Source organism: Podarcis bocagei, assembly GCF_964188305.1.
Source record: "Podarcis bocagei genome assembly, chromosome: 4".
Classification (NCBI taxonomy): Eukaryota; Metazoa; Chordata; class Lepidosauria; order Squamata; family Lacertidae; genus Podarcis; species Podarcis bocagei.
In genome coordinates this window covers 70,195,650-70,213,021 of record NC_138128.1, presented here as the reverse complement: position 1 = coordinate 70,213,021, position 17,372 = coordinate 70,195,650, and the positions used below count along the sequence as shown (strand labels likewise).

The window sequence follows — 17,372 nt, the reverse complement described above, 5'->3', positions numbered from 1 at the left end:
TCATCTCGGTCGTCTTCCTGTCCACATGTTCCAGCTTGTTAATATCCTTCTTAAATTGTGGTGCCCAGAAGTGGGCACAGTACTCCAGGTCTGAACTGACCAAGGTAGGAAAAAATATTACTTCCCATGACCCGAACACTACAGTGGTACCTCGGGTTACGAACTTACTGTATTTTTCGCTCCATAAGACACACTTTTTTCCTCCTAAAAAGTAAGGGGAAATTTCTGTGCGTCTTATGGAGCGAATGCCTATGGATGACGGGGAGGTCCTGCTGCAGTCGTGAGCAGAGGATCCATGGTTCCACTTCCCTCCTTCGTGGCTCGCTTTGAAGCAACAAAGCAGGAGAGGAGCCGTTTACATGGGTGTAAGCGGCTCCTGTCCAGTCGGCTGCTTTAAAGGAACTGTGCTCTCTTTCCCTCCCTCCCTCCGCCCCACTCAGCTTGCTGAAAAGCAGCAAAACTTTTCAGCGAGCTGAGCCGGGGAGGAGGGAGAGAACAAGAGCCTGCTTGCTTTAACGGAGCAAAGTGGGAGAGGAGAGGAGCTGCTTACACAGGTGTAAGTGGCTCCTGTCCAGTTGGCTGCTTTAAAGTGAGTGTGCTCTCTTTCCCTCCCTCCTCCCCAGCTCAGCTTGGTGAAAAGCTCCTTCTCCACACACCCCACGCGTGCTCCTTGTCCCTTCAGTGTTTTTCCTTCCTTCCCCACTTAAAACGTGGTTACAAAGCACAGATCCACATGGATCCTCAGGATTTTTTCATTGGGCTACCCCAAACTCACCGTCAAATCACATGTCTGTGGCCACAGCATGAACCACAAAAATTATACATCCACTGTTTTGTTCAGAATATTTTTTCTTGTTTTCCTCCTCTAAAAACTAGGTGCGTCTTATGGAGTGAAAAATACGATAATTTGTTCCAGAAGTCCGTTCTTAACCCAAAACCATTCTTAACCTGAAACATGCTTTCACTAATGGGGGCCTCCTGCTGCCACTGCGCCACCTGCACACAATTTCCGTTCTCATCCTGGGGCAAAGTTCACAACCTGAGGTACTACTTCCGGGTTAGCGGAATTTGTAACCTGAAGCATTTGTAACCCAAGTTACCACTGTACCTCTGTTGATGCAGCCTAGAATAGCATTAGCTTTTTTTGTTTTGTTAAACTGCTGCATCACACTGTTGACTCATGTTAAGCTTGAGGTCTATTAAGACCCCTAGATCCTTTTCACATCTACCACTGGCAAGTGTTTCTTACATCTATCATATTTTTAGTCCAAATAGCATTTTTATATTAACATCAACCAGGCTAATGTAGTCGTACCTTGGACCCTGAACACCATGGTACTCGAACGTTTTGGCACCCAAACGCCGTAAACCCAGAAGTCACGCTTTGGTTTCTGAATGTTTTGGAAGTCAAAGGGACTTCCGGAATGGATTCCGTTCGACTTCCAAGATATGGCTGTACATCCATTATGATCATCTCAAGACAGACAAAGCTGATGCAACTGTACACAACCAGGAGCCTTCCTGTATGGGGAAAGGAATAGGAAAATATTGTCTATTGTGGAGATTGTTTAGGGAGGAAATTATGGTGTAGAAAGCAGTCCTATTATTTGAGTTCTTTCATCAAATCATGTTTTCCAAATGCCAACCTTCCTTAAAATGGCATATTATCCAGATAATTATATTGATTCTGGAACTGAGATCATTACAGGCTCTGAGGTTTAGCAGATTTACATCAAGGAAGAATAATGTCAGAATAGGAATTTGTTTTGATCGTTTTGTTTTAAAGTGAGAATAATTAAAAAGCAAGTCATGGTCTAATTCCCTTGTCTTAAATTGCACTCTCTGAAATTGTTTAATTTTTTTATATGAGCATAGCTGCTCCTTGTCTATTCTTGATCACCGTTGTTAATGAGAATAAAAGATCAAGAGCATGAACTGTGTATTGTTTCACGTGAGCATTTTCCCAAACAAGCTGGCTTAAATATGTTTGAGTGTTCTCATTAGCTTCCTGATAATGATGGTAGCCTTATGGATACTTCCAGAGTGCTGGTGATTGCACATCATTTTTAAAAAACTCTATGTTGATCTTGTGACTTTCACCCAGCATGGGGAAAACAAAATAAAAATTCAACTGCTGGAGCTGTTCTTCCTGCTGTGATTATTTTAGGAGGAAGAACTGAATCCACATTGAAGTTTACATTTTCATGGCTCTAATATTACTTCATCTGAATGCTGCAACCTCAACCTCTTTGAGTATGTTGGCTATTCAAGTGGTTCAATGTGCTATTTGAATATAAACAAACTTGATGATAATGATGATGGGAAGCACTTACAATTTATTTCAGTGGTATTTGCTTCCAACTTAAAAAAAAAAAGAATTACTGTGTAATATTTGGAGAATAGCTTCAGTTTCAAAATGTAGGATGCAAGGTGTTCTCATTAACCAACATCTAGCACCTTTGCCAATGCCTTAGGTTTAGTTCTGTGTGGAATGCATGCGACAACAGGGAATATTTGACAACGAAGAATGTCACATTGTACAAATCAGTTTAATAATACTGCTTTATGGGATTTCATACCAGAGTACTTCCCAGCCCTACCTGGAGATCCCAGGGATTGAACCTGAGATCTTTGGACCCAGTAGGCCCTGGGGCAGAACATTATACAGTTGTGGTACCATGATAATGAATGCCATATGTAACACCCACTTCATTGCTAAGATGGAGAAGGAACTCATGAAGATCTTTATGAATGCATAGAAAGATTCATATTGGAACAGGTGGTAGAGTAGCATCCTTTACTGACTGGGCAGATCACAAACTTCTGCTCCAGTTTCTCTTTTTGATACAGCCCCAGAATCCTTTCCTTTCAGAACTCTGCATGCAATGAAGATGCATTTAACATGCAATGAGTGTAAGGAGGGGAAGAGTTCTTCATACTCTGCACAATTAGCCTGTATAAAATATTTTCACAGAGTAGCATCTTACGTGACAGGTCCCTGGGACTGGATTCCTTTTTTTTCAGGGGGTGAGAATAAGGCCTCTGAATAAGAAAGGACATTGCATGTAGCTCCACACCCAGAAGCATGTCCCCAAGAGAAGCCCAATGGTTACTAGGGCACCTCTGCCCCAAATATGTTGCATTGTCATCTTGTGACTTGGAATGCAACAAGGGACTCCCTTGCTGTGCTGGAGTAAAAGATTGCTGGAGCAGCTGCACTTTACAAGTAATTGGAGGCACATTCCCCCCCCTTAGTAAAGGCAGACCTTACAACTGAGCTACTGATTCCAAATGAGGCTCACCCTAAAGCTGACTGTGGCTGAAGCGGTATTAGGACATTTTTCTGCTGCGCCCTACATAAGGACTTGCCTCATAAGGGCCAGCCCTGCCATGATCTGAGGCTAGCCTGTTGGCTCAGACACCAGATTGGTGGGGTGGTGAATTGTGCCCCCTCCCCACCTGCTCACTGCTGCCTCCACTGAATATTTGCCCTGAAACCATTTGCCACTTGTGTTCATCCCCTGGCTACTTACCTACCCAATACTGCAGGCTGCCCTAGCTACAAGGATGCTGGCTCCCTATGGAGCAATGTGAACAAAACCTGTGTTATCCAGGTACACATGAAAGGATTGGTGTTGTCATCTTAGGAGTTGCCCTGGGCATCTGGTTAGTCATGGTTAGATAAAAAAAAAAAGTTGAGCTCCATGTACTATTGGTCTAATGTGGCATGACATTACTCATGTTCCCTTTAAGACATTAAAAATGCCTAAGGGTTTAGGATTAAAAAGTGGATTCCCCCGCCACCCACCTTATAAATTTTGAAACTCCTCACAGTTTCAGAATGTAATTGCCATGGTGTCTTGGAAGCTGTTGTATGATAAAAACAAGACCTTGTGGAGTGTGTTAGTTGTTTTTAAGATCTATGCCATGGTAGATAAAATCATTTGTTAGCATTTTGTAGCCTCCCTATATAATTTGCATTCATTATCGTCCCTAAAGAATTGCAGATTCTCAAAAAAGGATACCTTTCAAAAGTAATGTGTTGATGTTTACATAGGCCATGTATATAACATTTCACAAAGTAACATAAATACAGAAGACAGCTTCCCCCTCCCTGCAAGAGATGGAAGCCTGCAATATAACAATGATTGGGGGTGTGGGTAGCATTTATGTGCAAATGCAGTTAGATGCCCTTAGGCTGTGTTTTGTTTGGGGGGTATTTCAAATTTCCAAAGAGGAAAATAACTTAGATGTCATTGAGTGTCTTCAATAATTTCCATACAGATGCTTCTTTTAAAATTGGTTTCTGCATCCATAAGAGCATAGAACATATGATATTGATGTGGTGCAAGAAAAGATTGGGGAGAAATCAAATTAGAAATGATACACATACCATTGGGAAATATGCAATCAATAAAGCTTTGCACGTAAAACTATGATGTAATATTTTATTTGCATCTGCACTCAGAATGAATGAAAGTGTCTTTTTATGTTCTATTCTGTTTTAAAGAATAAAAAAGAACTTTTTTCCACTAGTTTCAGGATGATTTGCCTCAGAGTATGTGAAATGACTCCCAAAGAAGAAAAATTAAAGCAGCACACACACATTTGTTTTCTTCATTTTATAATAAATTTTGTGTTTTTTCCAGTGAAAACTATAATAGGCCATATTCTTTGTAATCAAATTATCCTTTCTCTGAAATACAGCCCAATTCTATTTATGCCTACTCAGAAATACCGTATTTTTCGCACCATAGGACGCACTTTTCCCGTCTTAAAAACTAAGGGGAAAAGTCTGTGCGTCCTATGGAGCGAATGCAGGGGGGAGGCAGGCAGGAAAAGCCCTCAAGAGCCCCACACAAGCGTTGTGCGGCTCTTGCGGGCTTTTCCCCAAGAGGGAGAAGGGACTGACACCGCCAGTCAGTCCCTTCTCCCTCCGCTAGAAAAGCCTTGCACAACCTCTCCAGCGAGGGGGGAGACTTCGCAAGGCTAAAGAGGATGCCAGGGCAGCGGGTGCGATCCATCCCGTTCGCTGCCCTGGCTTCCTCTTTAGACTTGTGCACCTCTGGGGGGGGGGAGGCTTCACAAGGCTAAAGAGGAAGCCAGGGCAGCGAGCACGATCCATCCCGTTCGCTGCCCTGGCTTCCTCTTTAGACTTGCGCGCCTCTCGGGGGGGGGGGGGGAGGAGGCTTCGCAAGGCTAAAGAGAAAGCCAGGGCAGGGAGCGTGATCCATCCCATTCGCTGCCCTGGCTTCCTCTTTAGACTTGCGCGCCTCGGGGGGGGGGGAGGAGGCTTCGCAAGGCTAAAGAGGAAGCCAGGGCAGGGAGCGCGATCCATCCCGTTCGCTGCCCTGGCTTCCTCTTTAGACTTGCGTGCCTCTCCAGGGGGGGGGGGGAGGCTTCGCAAAGCCTCCTTCGCAAATCCATCCCACTGCCCTGGCTTCCTCTTTAGCCTTGCGTGCCTCTCCAGCCGCAAGAGATCTACCAGAGGTAGATCTTAACCCTTGCCTCACCTGGGAGCTTCTCTGGGCAGGAATTCCCTCAGCTTAAGTGGGGTGGGGGAAGTGTGGCAGGTAGGGGGGTACCTACCTAGACACTGAAGCCACATGTCTCTCAGATGAAAATTGGGAGTGGGCATTGTGTGAAGTGGTCTGATGGTGTTACCTGCTTGGCAAGGGGTTGGACTCGATGGCCCTTGTGGTCTATTCCAACTCTATGATTCTATGATTCTATGATTCTAAGTGGCTGTGGATCTCCTGCTGCAGAACTGTAGGACTGTATAAAGTTGGGAGGGCCACCTGAGGGTCATCTAGCCCAGCCCCCTCACAATGTAGGAATCACAGCTAAAGAACGCCAGGCAGATGGTCCCCCAACCGCTGCTTAAAAGCCTCCAGTGGTGGAGACCCCAAACACCTTCCGAGGTCATAGAATTGCAGGGTTGGAAGGGAACCCCAGGAGTCATCTAGTCCAGCCCTGGTGGACAGCGGGCGCAATCCATCCCGTTGCGCAAGACTAAAGATGCTGCGCAAGGCTAAAGAGGAAGCCAGGGCAGTGAGGGGGATGGATGGCGCTCACTGCCTTGTCTTCTTCTTTTTTAGCCGCGCTGGAGAGGTTTAGCTCCTGGCTGGAGAGGTTGCGCGGCTATGGATCCCATGCGCTGTCTTGGCTTCTTTGCTCTTTGGGGCTGGTAGGGGAACCCGGGCTTCCCCCGCAGCCCCGAGAAGCTCTGGGAGAAGCAGACAGGCTGTGTGCAGCCTGTCCGTTGCTCTTTGGGGCTGGGGGGAGGGATAATATTTTTTTCCTTGATTTCCCCCTGTAAAAACTAGGTGCGTCCTGTGGTCCGGTGCGTCCAATAGAGCGAAAAATACGGTAGATAACAGTGATGTTCTCTTGAGTGAGCCTTGACAGGAACTTTGAGGACTCATTAAAGCCTGCCGCAAAAAAAGAAAGACAAGTTTCAAATGCCCCCTAATTTTTCTCCAACATAGACTGAAACCTTATCTAGAGAATAATCCATAGTTTTGCACCTGTAGAATTTCCCATATAACCCATACAGGTTTAATGTAGTTCAGTAGCTCTATTAGTCTGCCCTCAGCAGGGATAGTCAAAGACTATCCTTCCCACTCTAGGCTTTTGGCTGTAAAGCAACCTTTTCATAGGGATTTATGAAGCCTCAGATTGGTTGGGGAATAGTATCTAATCTTTTCCAATTCTTTTTTTGGGGGAAGAACTCAACTCAAGTTATTTCCAGGTTAAGTTGAGGGTTTCTTTTGAAGCTTAACCATCTGTACTCAGAAGTGTTCCTTTAATTTAATAGGATTATTTATTCCTAAATAACTGACGCTGGTGTTGGGAAAGATTGAGGGCACAAGGAGAAGGGGATGACAGAGGACGAGATGGTTGGGCAGCGTTCTTGAAGCTACCAGCATGAGTTTGACTAAACTGCGGGAGGCAGTGGAAGACAGGAGTGCCTGGCGTGCTCTGATCCATGGGGTCACAAAGAGTCAGACATGACTAAACGACTAAACAACAACTGTGCATACTATTGCAGCCTTAATCTACCCAAAAGGGGAATGATGTTACTCGCATGGAAGCCTTCATCTACTTAGTCTACAGCATGTATTGTTATTAGATAATGAACTTATCTTATTAGTGCAACTAGAAAGTATGTGCCTAATAATAATAATAATAATAATAATAATAATAATAATAATAATAATTTTTATTTATATCCCGCCCTCCCCAGCCGAAGCCGGGCTCAGGGCGGCTAACAACACTAAAATAGTGCAACATTATAAAAACATCATAAGAAGTAATATTGTAACCAGTTCAGACTAGGATTTAATGATCAGCAAAGATCCTATAGAGGCTACACATTAACTGGGGGGGGGGGGGGAATGCAGCCTAATCCTTTGCAGAAATATTTCACTATCTGCTGATGGGAATAATTTTTGTTTAGTTTCATTTATCTCTTTTTGCATTTTTTCTCCAGAATGCATCCAGTTGCAATGAAACAACATACTCTTCTGGGAAATGAAGTGACCCTAAAGAGTTCAGGTACATTTCTTTTCTTACCAAAAACACATAATTCAAAAACAAAACCAATGTTTGCCACATAAAACATAACCTGAAATGCAGGTATCATACAATTTGTTTGTTTGTTTATTTTTAAATATTTATATTTCATTGAAAATTTTCGGTATAGAAATGCAGTGAAGGGAATGAATAGGAAATCCAAAAACAAAACAATGCTTAAAACTACAGTACAATAAATACATACACACACACATTGTATGTATTATTATAATACAATATATGTATATTGGGTATAAAAATAATACAGCTATTTTGACGAAAGTACTCTGGTTTCTCTTCAGATTGTATAAATCTTTCACCTTTTACAATTTACTTATTTTTTTAAAGAAAACTGGAGAAATAAAAAGCCAGTTTGAATATTTGAATAAAATGAAATATTTTACATGCTAGGGGTATAATCCTGTGCACACTCACTGTGGTGAAAATCCCACTGAACGCAGTGGGACCTGTGAGTAAACATTCACAATATTGTATTGTTAATACAATACAATACAATATGTAAATGTAAATATTGCATATTGGTTCAATGGCAGTATCCATCCTATAGAAGCAGTAAAAATATGTGTGCGCCTGTAAGTAAGTTAATGATGTGATTGATTGTGTGCCCAGGTGCCATGAGCCCACCACCCCACACTGTGTATGAGATTGAATGACCACTTGTGACAAAATCCCTTTTGGTTTAAATTAGGCCACAACATTATTGATTAGAGAGCTAAGGGGTTTGTATTAGGCATTGGGTATAAGTTGTATCAGGGACGCGGGTGGCACTGTGGTCTAAACCACAGAGCCTAAGGCTTGCCAATCAGAAGGTCAGTGGTTCGAATCCCCACGACGGGGTGAGCTCCCGTTGCTCAGTCCCTGCTCCTGCCAACCTTGCAGTTCGAAAACACGCCAAAAAGTGCAAGTTGATAAATATGTACTGCTCCGGCAGGAAGGTAAACAGCGTTTCTGTGCACTGCTCTAGTTTCAGTGTTCCGTTGCGCCAGAAACAGCTTAGTCATGCTGGCCACATGACCTGGAAAAACTGTCTGTAGAGAAACGGCGGCTCCCTTGGCCTGTAAAGCAAGATGAGTGCCGCAACTCCAGAGTCGTTCGCAACTGGACTTAACTGTCAGGGGTCCCTTTACCCTTTACCTTTACCTATAACCTGTATCAGCCCACCTCCTGCTGGTTGATTCAATGAAAGGTTGAGACAGTGGTGAGGAGTCTTTTGACACATCAAACAGGTACCACCCCACCAAGATCACCTTTTGGAGAAGTGCTATGGCCCTAGACCCCATCTGTGTGTTTCCTCCAGGATCCCTTTAACAGGATGCCCTTGTATCTGGTGTAAGTATTTCAGCTAGTGTCTTCATATTGCGATATGTCTTTCATCCATTCCATCATGTCCTTCATCCATTCCATCATGTCCTCTTGTGCTCAGCCAATTAATATGAACCTACATTTTGAGGATGAATGTTCAGCCGTTTTATTTTTGTGGGCTTGAAGAATGTTTCCAAAATAATAAAAAATGTAAAGATGAAGCTTATTACCACTATTTGTCTGGCAAAAAGCAGACGAGGATCCCTAGCATTAACACCATTCTATTTATATGGAAAAGTGAGGAATCTTTAATTTAAAAATGAAGCTATCAACAAACACCCTAGGTCTGAAGAATGGCTATTCACTCTTGGTCAGCTTAGTACCTGAGGTTCATTTTGATAATGCCAGTTTGGTGAATGCATACTTGCTCACTGTATCTTTTATTCTGGATTTTCTGTTATATCTCAAAGTGTCCTTTCTGATATCCACAGCATGGAGTTAGCCTTGTGCGACTATTTCTGAAGTAGTGAAATGGTTATTTCTAGTATTAAATTAGGGGCTAACTATACATTACTGTAAATGTGTCACTTAAAGCAACATCAGGGGTTTTTTTAAAAAAAAAGAAAATAATTAAAAACAAGTTTGGGAAACAACTTGATTTTTTTGGGGGGTTGTTTTCAAATTTCGATTTTCATTGCAGAAAAGCTTCCCCCCCCCCCCTTTCAGGATTGCAGTGGAAAGGCTTAAATCCCCTTTTCCTGACCCTCTTCAGGAGACCTGAACTTGGTTGATTCTAATTACACATTTAAAGTAAGGATAAGTTATACCCTTAGGGGTTTTTTGGCATGTGACACTTGAAACATCACAGGGAAGCATGGTTGTTGTTTTTTAATTGATAGCCAATGTAGGGCTGATATTTGAATTACAGACTAGCAAATTCAAAAACCAGTTTAAATCTTATATGGATGTTTTAAACAACACATGTTGCTGCTAAATAAAATTAAATAGCTCTTCCCCATTCTCAGGCAAATCTGTCGATCCATCTTCCTTCCTTTCACTAAGCTTTCACTTGTCCCTCCCCCTGAAAAAATGCATATGAGGAATATCTCATTCTAACTTAAATGTTCAAATAAGCTGTAACAAGCTTATTCATTATTAGCACTGACAAACTTCAGCTGGTTTCAAACAGGATAAAATACTATTTAAATGCAGCCAGCCAGTCACCAACATCTCTTTGCTTCAGGTTGCTGACAGGTCCCTGTGTTATAGTTCAAATTTAGTTGGGAGGAAACAGGTTGAAGGAAAGCAAAGCCAGAGATATTATGATGAGTAATCCACTGTAGTTTCATATATATAGTAGTCTTAATTTCCTTTGGGACAAGGACAAAAGGGGCTATAGGGTGAAGAAGCAAAATAATAAAACATGTTAACATGAGAAATGCAGGCTAGCTTTTGGATGTGAGGTTGTTCACTGTGTATTAAAACTGCACTGTGATTTGTGTGCCATGGCTGGCTTCTTGGTGTTCTATTTTCTTTTATTCACTGCCCTCTAGAGGTACTAACAATATAACAACAACTGCCGGCTGCCATTTGCTGTTTGCTATTATTTAGCAGGTAGATCTTTGCTCTATGCACCTCCCCACCACCCCCAAAAATGAACTTTTCCGTCATTTTAGTCCCTCTCCCTCCTTTCAGATAAATTCACAATTCCCGGATAAAATGGATACCATCCATTTTAAACAGCCGTGTGCACTAAAGTGCTTATTCCTATAACTGTGTGTTCATAAGCAATTTATGTGCTGGCTTTGCTGAAAAGGTCCATTACTCATCACACTTGAGGGATGTAAAAATGTTGGAGTTATCAGCTTCTCTCAGCCCCACTCCCCGCTCCCCCTTGCCATTTAAACCCAGCTATTATGTCTCCATACCATTGTGATTTGACTCATTTGCAGAGTGCAGAAAAAGAGGTCAAACTCTCAGTGTCGTCTTTCTAGAGAGAACTGAGTAGGAAGCAGCATGCAGTTTCCCCCCATTCTTTTTCTTTAATTTCCTTCTGTGCTTCAGTTAACTCTCGACTTCATCTAACTCTGCCAGATAATGCTGTACGCCTATCAGCCTCTCAGCTTCTCTGCTGCTCCTTTCCCTGACCCCGGACATGGAAAAAAGTAGTATCAAAGGATGGGGCTTCACCCCTTGAATTCTGGCTCTGGTTTCCAGCACTTGTTGAAAGCATGTGTATGCACAGCCTTTCAGCTTTCCTTACCTGACACAACCTGGCGGGGGGGGGGGTAGCTTCTCTGATGGCATTTCCCCGGAAATAAGCAGCCTGGTGTTGAAACCACAATGTATGCTCTGCATACTTATTAGGGGATTCCAGTGTTTTTTCCTCACCTACATGTGCAGCATGAAGTGTGTATTATCCTTGGATGAGATAGCAAGTTTTTTAAAAAATAAGAAGAAGAAGAATTCAATAAGCCTATCCTTGTCAGAAGATGTGCCATATTTTCTAGTCAAACGGTGCAAACAATTCTGCTTGAACAGTAAATTTCTCAGTGGTAATCACGTAATGTTCCATATCAGTATATTTTAGCTACAGCATACTCCTTGAAATGTTGCTTTATAGCTTTCAACATCATTTTTCATGATGGCCATGGCTGTTAACACAAGACGGGTCATTGCATGCTGCTGCTTCTGCTACCCAAGCAGGGTAAAAATCAGGGCACTCTTCACAGAATGAGTTTCTATTATAGATATGGACATTGGGGCTTTGTGTTATCTTTGCAACTATCTGTTAATTTAGCACAGCCTAAGCTGATCTAAGGGACGTGGGTGGCGCTGTGGGTTAAACCACAGAGCCTAGGACTTGCCGATCAGAAGGTTGGTGGTTCGAATCCCCACAACGGGGTGAGCTCCCATTGCTTGGTCCCTGCTCCTGCCAACTTAGCAGTTTGAAAGCACATCAAAGTGCAAGTAGATAAATAGGTACCACTTCGGTGGGAAGGTAAATGGCGTTTGCATGTGCTGCTCTGGTTCGCCAGAAGTGGCTTAGTCATGCTGGCCACATGACCCGGAAGCTGTACGCTGGCTCCCTCAGCCAATAAAGTGAGATGAGCACCGCAACCCCAGAGTCGGTCACGACTGGACCTAATGGTCAGGGTCCCTTTACCTTTACCTTTTTAAGCTGATCTTATGGGGCCAGAGGAGAGATTGTAGTACCAGTAAACAGCGTTTCCTTGCGCTCTGGCTTCTGTCACGGTGTCCCGTTGCGCCAGAAGCGGTTTAGTCATGCTGGTCACATGACCTGGAAAGCTGTCTGTGGACAAACGCCTGAAAGCGAGATGAGTGCCGCAACCCCATAGTCGCCTTTGCCTGGACTTAACCATCCGGAGTCCTTTACCTTTTTTTTACCTGTAGTACCAGACTCACAGCTATCAAAGTTCAGTCCCTTCAGAACCTAAACTGTTTTCTGTCACCCAGGTCCAAACTCTGGTTGCTCAGCAATCCTTTAGCATATTCAAAGCCTGTTTAGTATTTCAAAGATTAAACTTCATCACATTAAGGCTGTGGTGGGCTGGAAGTGGGTATAGATTTAACATGTTGGTACTTCACATAGTATTAATACTTGTGAAAAGTCTGGTATCAGATTGCCAAGTAGGTGTCATGGACTGGCTGAATATAGAGGAATGGTAGGAGGAACCAGCTGGGAAACCCCCATTGGAACCCCCAAGGGGAGAAGACTCGGAGCCAGAAGATTGGTAGTGGGACAACAATGAGTGACCAGAGGGAGAAGACTGAGGGGAGGAGCTGTCAGAGGCAAGGGTTTAGTGAGCAGGAAGAGTCTATGGCAGAGTGCAGAGTTGCAACCAGCTCACCTCCCTGTCTTGGTCTCTGAGAATAAAAAGAGCAGAACAGAGATTAGTTGTGCACAGATGCACATCAGTTGTGCACAGACGCAGTTTGAGACTACGTAGGAAAAATTAAAATTGGATTCACAACTGAGCCCAAAATTAATGGTTGGCAATATGGGGGTGGGGCAATTTTGCAAATTATTCTTTGGGAAAAGACAGAAATTCTGAGATATTATAAAGGAACTCAAAAAGAAAGAGAAAAGCTTCAAACATTTGTCAGTAAATTATTTTCTGTGAAATTTCAACTTAGCCCTATTTTGTTGTCAAGTTATTTGGGTGTGATCCTTATTTGACATCTGATACTGTTTCTAGGAAATGACCACCCACTATGTTTGCAGGAAAACCAATAATCCCAAGGAATGACAAGGCTTTAGATCCTTAAATACCAATGAACTGGTATCTCCTGAGTCAACTGACTCTTTCTTGTCAAGAACAAAAGTGAATAGTACTGAAATAGATATACTACTCAGGATCATTTAGAGAACCCCTTCTCTACAGGAACAGATGTTACACACACATAAATAGAAATTAAAGTAAATTGTTGGCCCTTATGGGAGAGATCAGCAAATCCACTTGCATGTCTTTCCTAGCATCCATACTGACCTTGTGGCCCATAAGTTTCCTGGAAAGGGAAGAGAAATACCAGCTATGGCTTATTGCCACCCATTTTTTCTGTTGTGTATGTATTTTGCTTTGTTGCTTGTGTGGTAGTCTTTGTTCCATTCTCTTGAATTGAACACATTCAATGAAGAGCAGGCTATAAATACTTCTTCTTCTTCTACTTCTTATTATTTCTATTTCTAAAATGGAATAAGCCATTGATTTTCAGAACAAGTCACATGCAAAAATTACTATTTGTAATTTGTTGCTGTGTTAGTTCTGTGAAGGAGATGGTGTGCAGTGATCAATTCATACAGAAAAATTTGAGGAGCTCAGTTTTTGCACCTGTAAAACACAAAATAACAGGTGAAAGCAAAGATTCCCCAGACACTTTTACTGGAAAACATTTCCTCTGGTGACTCTGGGGGCAGTCTGCAAGGTCATCCAGTTTTGAAACTATATAATCTTTTTATGTTGTTGTTTTTAGCTCTGTTTCAGTAGATTTTATTTCTTCATCCTGGGGAGAGAGAAATATATTTCACAGAATGCTCTGCACCTAATGATAATCTGTGCAGGCAAATCTATATAACATACCATCCGCTTTTATTACTGAGCTCTGCATGCTTTCCCAAGATATGTCAAAGAAAGTTTAGGTCAAGAGGTATCATTTTAAAAACTGCCAAATCCATTAAACATTGCTGTGCATTTTTTATCTGTTTAGTGAGACTGCTTAGTGACTTCAAATACTTACATGGCTTTTGCAATATTGTTTTGATATACAGTATTTTGGGTAGGAAAAAGATCAAGAAATTGTCATGGGCACTCTTTTTGCTTTATTGGTTTAAACTCAGCCCACCTGGCTCACTTATAATGCAAACAAACTAAGTAATGTTCTGTGGTGAAAATATGTACCATGAGGGGTAGCTACCACCTTTTTCCACTGTTGTTGTGACAACTGAAGCTAATCTCTAAATGTTTAAGGGCAAGGTGAAGAAATTGGTTGGAAGATGCAAGAGGTCTTCAACTGAGTATTTGGAATCTGTCTAATCAGGAAGCTTTTTTCTATGAAACAATTGTGTGGATACAATTTCCAAAGGCCTCTCTAACTGTTCACATGTCCAAAACCAGTAGGCATTCATACAACATGGGGTTGTTCTCAATGTGGAGACATCATTTAGCTATCATGAATAGTTGCTGTTGATTAAGCTATTCTCGGTGAATTTGTCTAGTTACCCCTTTAAAGCCATCTGTGCTAGTAACTAGGGGCTTATTTGGGCATCCTGGCTTCCAGAAGGTTTGCAGAGTGCAATAAAATACTTAGAAATCAATGTTCATTTTTGTTGTTGCTGGGGTCAGGAACTTAAAATCCACTTAAAATGTGCCATAGACTGCTATGGCAGTGAAGTCTGGCTGCATGGCCATCACCAAGACCATTATACTGGACCCTACTAGCTGCTGTGATTCATAAAGACCTTTCCAGTAATCGAAGTCATAATGCTTATGTTTGACTATGCAGTCTACACCAAATTAAAGAGATACTTCAAATTACTGTGCATGGAGAGCTGAATGTGTAAAGGGCTCATTAAAAATATTTCTTTTCCCATTGGAAATAATCTTTACAGAAAATTTGCAGTTGCAAGGACGGTGCTGGAGTTGAAGGCAGTGAAGATGGAGGTTACACAATGAAATGGGGACGGAAAATATGCAGAGATTATAAGACTAAAGTTACTGGCTGATAAATATTTACTCAAATTAATAGCATGTAAATTTAAAAGGAGGCATTTAAAGAGAACAAGAGCATAGCAGCAGTGACATGCACATTTTTATTGTTTGAAATTTTTATCGCCTGCAGTTTCATAAAAATATATCAGGGTGGTATGCAACATAAGCATCAACAGAAACATCAACAAATATGGATTGGTTAAAAAGGGGGGAATGTCTTAAAGGCCTGTCTAAATGGTTGAGTTTTCAGAAGATGTTTGAACGAAGGCAAAGGTTCCTTCCAAACCTTTACTGGTAAGGGTCAATTGAACTTGATTGGTGTGTGGGACAACCACTCATCACAGGACCTCAGTGATGAAGGTGGAGCAAAACGGAGCAGACAGTCCTTAGACCCAAGTTGTTTTGGGCTTTGTGAAACAGCACAAACTTGGCCCAGTAGCAGGTATGCAACCAGTGAAGCTCTATCAGCAATGGGGTAACATGTTGCCAGTAACTTGGTGCTATGAAGTATCTGGCTGCTGCATTCTGCAATAGATGCAGCTAGTTATAGCTTTTACTAAACTAGTGTACCAGAAGGTTTGCAGTAGAATTTTTATAAAAGCGAACTGAATAAATGAGACCCTCACACATAAGTGCACCCTTTTCCTCTATCCTCTGGCACTGCCACAAGGAGGAAATTCTCAACTTTTACTTCCATTTTCTTCCTAAAGGTAACTTTAAACAGCTTTGATATCAAAACTCCATCTCTCCTCCACCCCAGCCTCCATTGCAGCCTGAGGCTATGTGCTCCTGGAAAGCTTCGTGTAAATCCTTACTCCCACAGAGCCCAGGAGCAAAGACTAAAGGCAGCTCCCTTTCTAAATTGAGATTTTTAACCAAATACCTTTGTCACCTGATCTAAGGTTAAACACTCATGTGTTAGCTTGAAGAAAACAACAATAGTTACTTATCAACCCACGAGTTCAGTGGCTACTTTAGGGTTGCCATATTCTGAAGAGCAAAAAAGAGAGCACATTTGCTGACTTTTACTTTTAACTATGGATCATTTTGATGACTCTCATTTTGCATACCCATGAAAAAGAAGGCTGTCCTGGAAAAAGAGGACATATGGCAGCTCTACTCTGGTGGATTTTCTCCATGCTAAAGCCTGCAGTAATACACATTTCAGCATTCCCCATTGCAGTGTCAATTAAACAATTATACCTAACAGGCTGGAACAGCTAGACTTCTAAGTAAGATGTGGGGAGTCTGTCTTACTTACAATGGAGGCTTAACCCTCACTTCCCTGCCAGAGACTGTCTTTAGGCTGCTCTCCTAAATCCCAATGGGTGGGGTCAAAGAGAAAATACCTACATTCTAGGTTTACCCAGCCCTCTTTCTCAAAAGTAAAGCCACACTTGCTGCAGACCAGGTGTAAGTCAGTGACTTCTTTAACCCTTTACTCAGACATGGGCCCATGGAAGATATGAAACACCCCTCTTTTGATGTGCTCCTTCCCCTGGGCATTCCCGGTGGTCTCCACAGAAACTTCATAACTAACAACTTTTATGCAGCTCCAACATGCTGCCACTGCTGGTTTTTAAGCCGGGTTCACATGACATTAGCCACAATCCGCCTGTATCCTGTAGAGAAATATTCCTCTTCAATGCTCTTTTTCTCAAGACAGCTTCTGTGCTATGCAAAAACAGAAGCTATGGTTCCACTGTGGTGTGAACAATTCCAGTGGCTTTTGCCCATGCATATAGATGGCATGTGTGCGCACAGATGAGAGCGTAACTGAATTGGAGTTTTGATGCAGGGAAAGAAATCATTGGATCAAGACATTCCTGCCCCTGCTTTGATGTGAACAGCAGTGGAAGAAAGTGCCTTGGAAAGATAGTTGGGGGAAACAACCTCACAACTTTTCAAGCTGCTGATCGGGACATAACTGAAAAGGATTTCAGTTTCAGTTTGTATTAACACTCCCCAAAAGTGATGTCTAATCTATTTGTGGTGTTGTGGTGTGCTAATGAACTATTGAATTGGTAAAGGTAAAGGTAAAGGTAAAGGTAAAAGAACCCCCTGACTGTTAGGTCCAGTTGTGGATGATTCTGGGGTTGCATGCTCATCTCGCTTTACTGGCTGAGGGAGACAGCATTTGTCCTCAGACAGCTTCCAGGTCATGTGGCCAGCATGACTAAGCCGCTTCTGGCAAACCAGAGCAGAGCACGGAAACACCATTCACCTTCCCGCTGGAGTGGTACC

At 42.4% G+C, this 17,372-nt stretch overlaps 1 protein-coding gene across 14 annotated transcripts in view; it reads left to right on the top strand.

Moving 5' to 3' along the window:
- Positions 1-17,372, top strand: part of PCDH15 (protocadherin related 15) — a 678,468-nt gene that overhangs the window by 254,542 nt on the left and 406,554 nt on the right. For 13 of the 14 annotated variants that reach the window (XM_081189558.1, XM_081189550.1, XM_081189563.1 and 10 more), the window contains one exon: positions 7,493-7,557. The exons of the other annotated variant lie outside the window; for it this stretch is intronic. The gene's annotated coding sequence lies outside the window, so the exon portion shown is untranslated. The remainder of the gene's footprint in view (positions 1-7,492; positions 7,558-17,372) is intronic. 14 annotated transcript variants of the gene reach the window in all.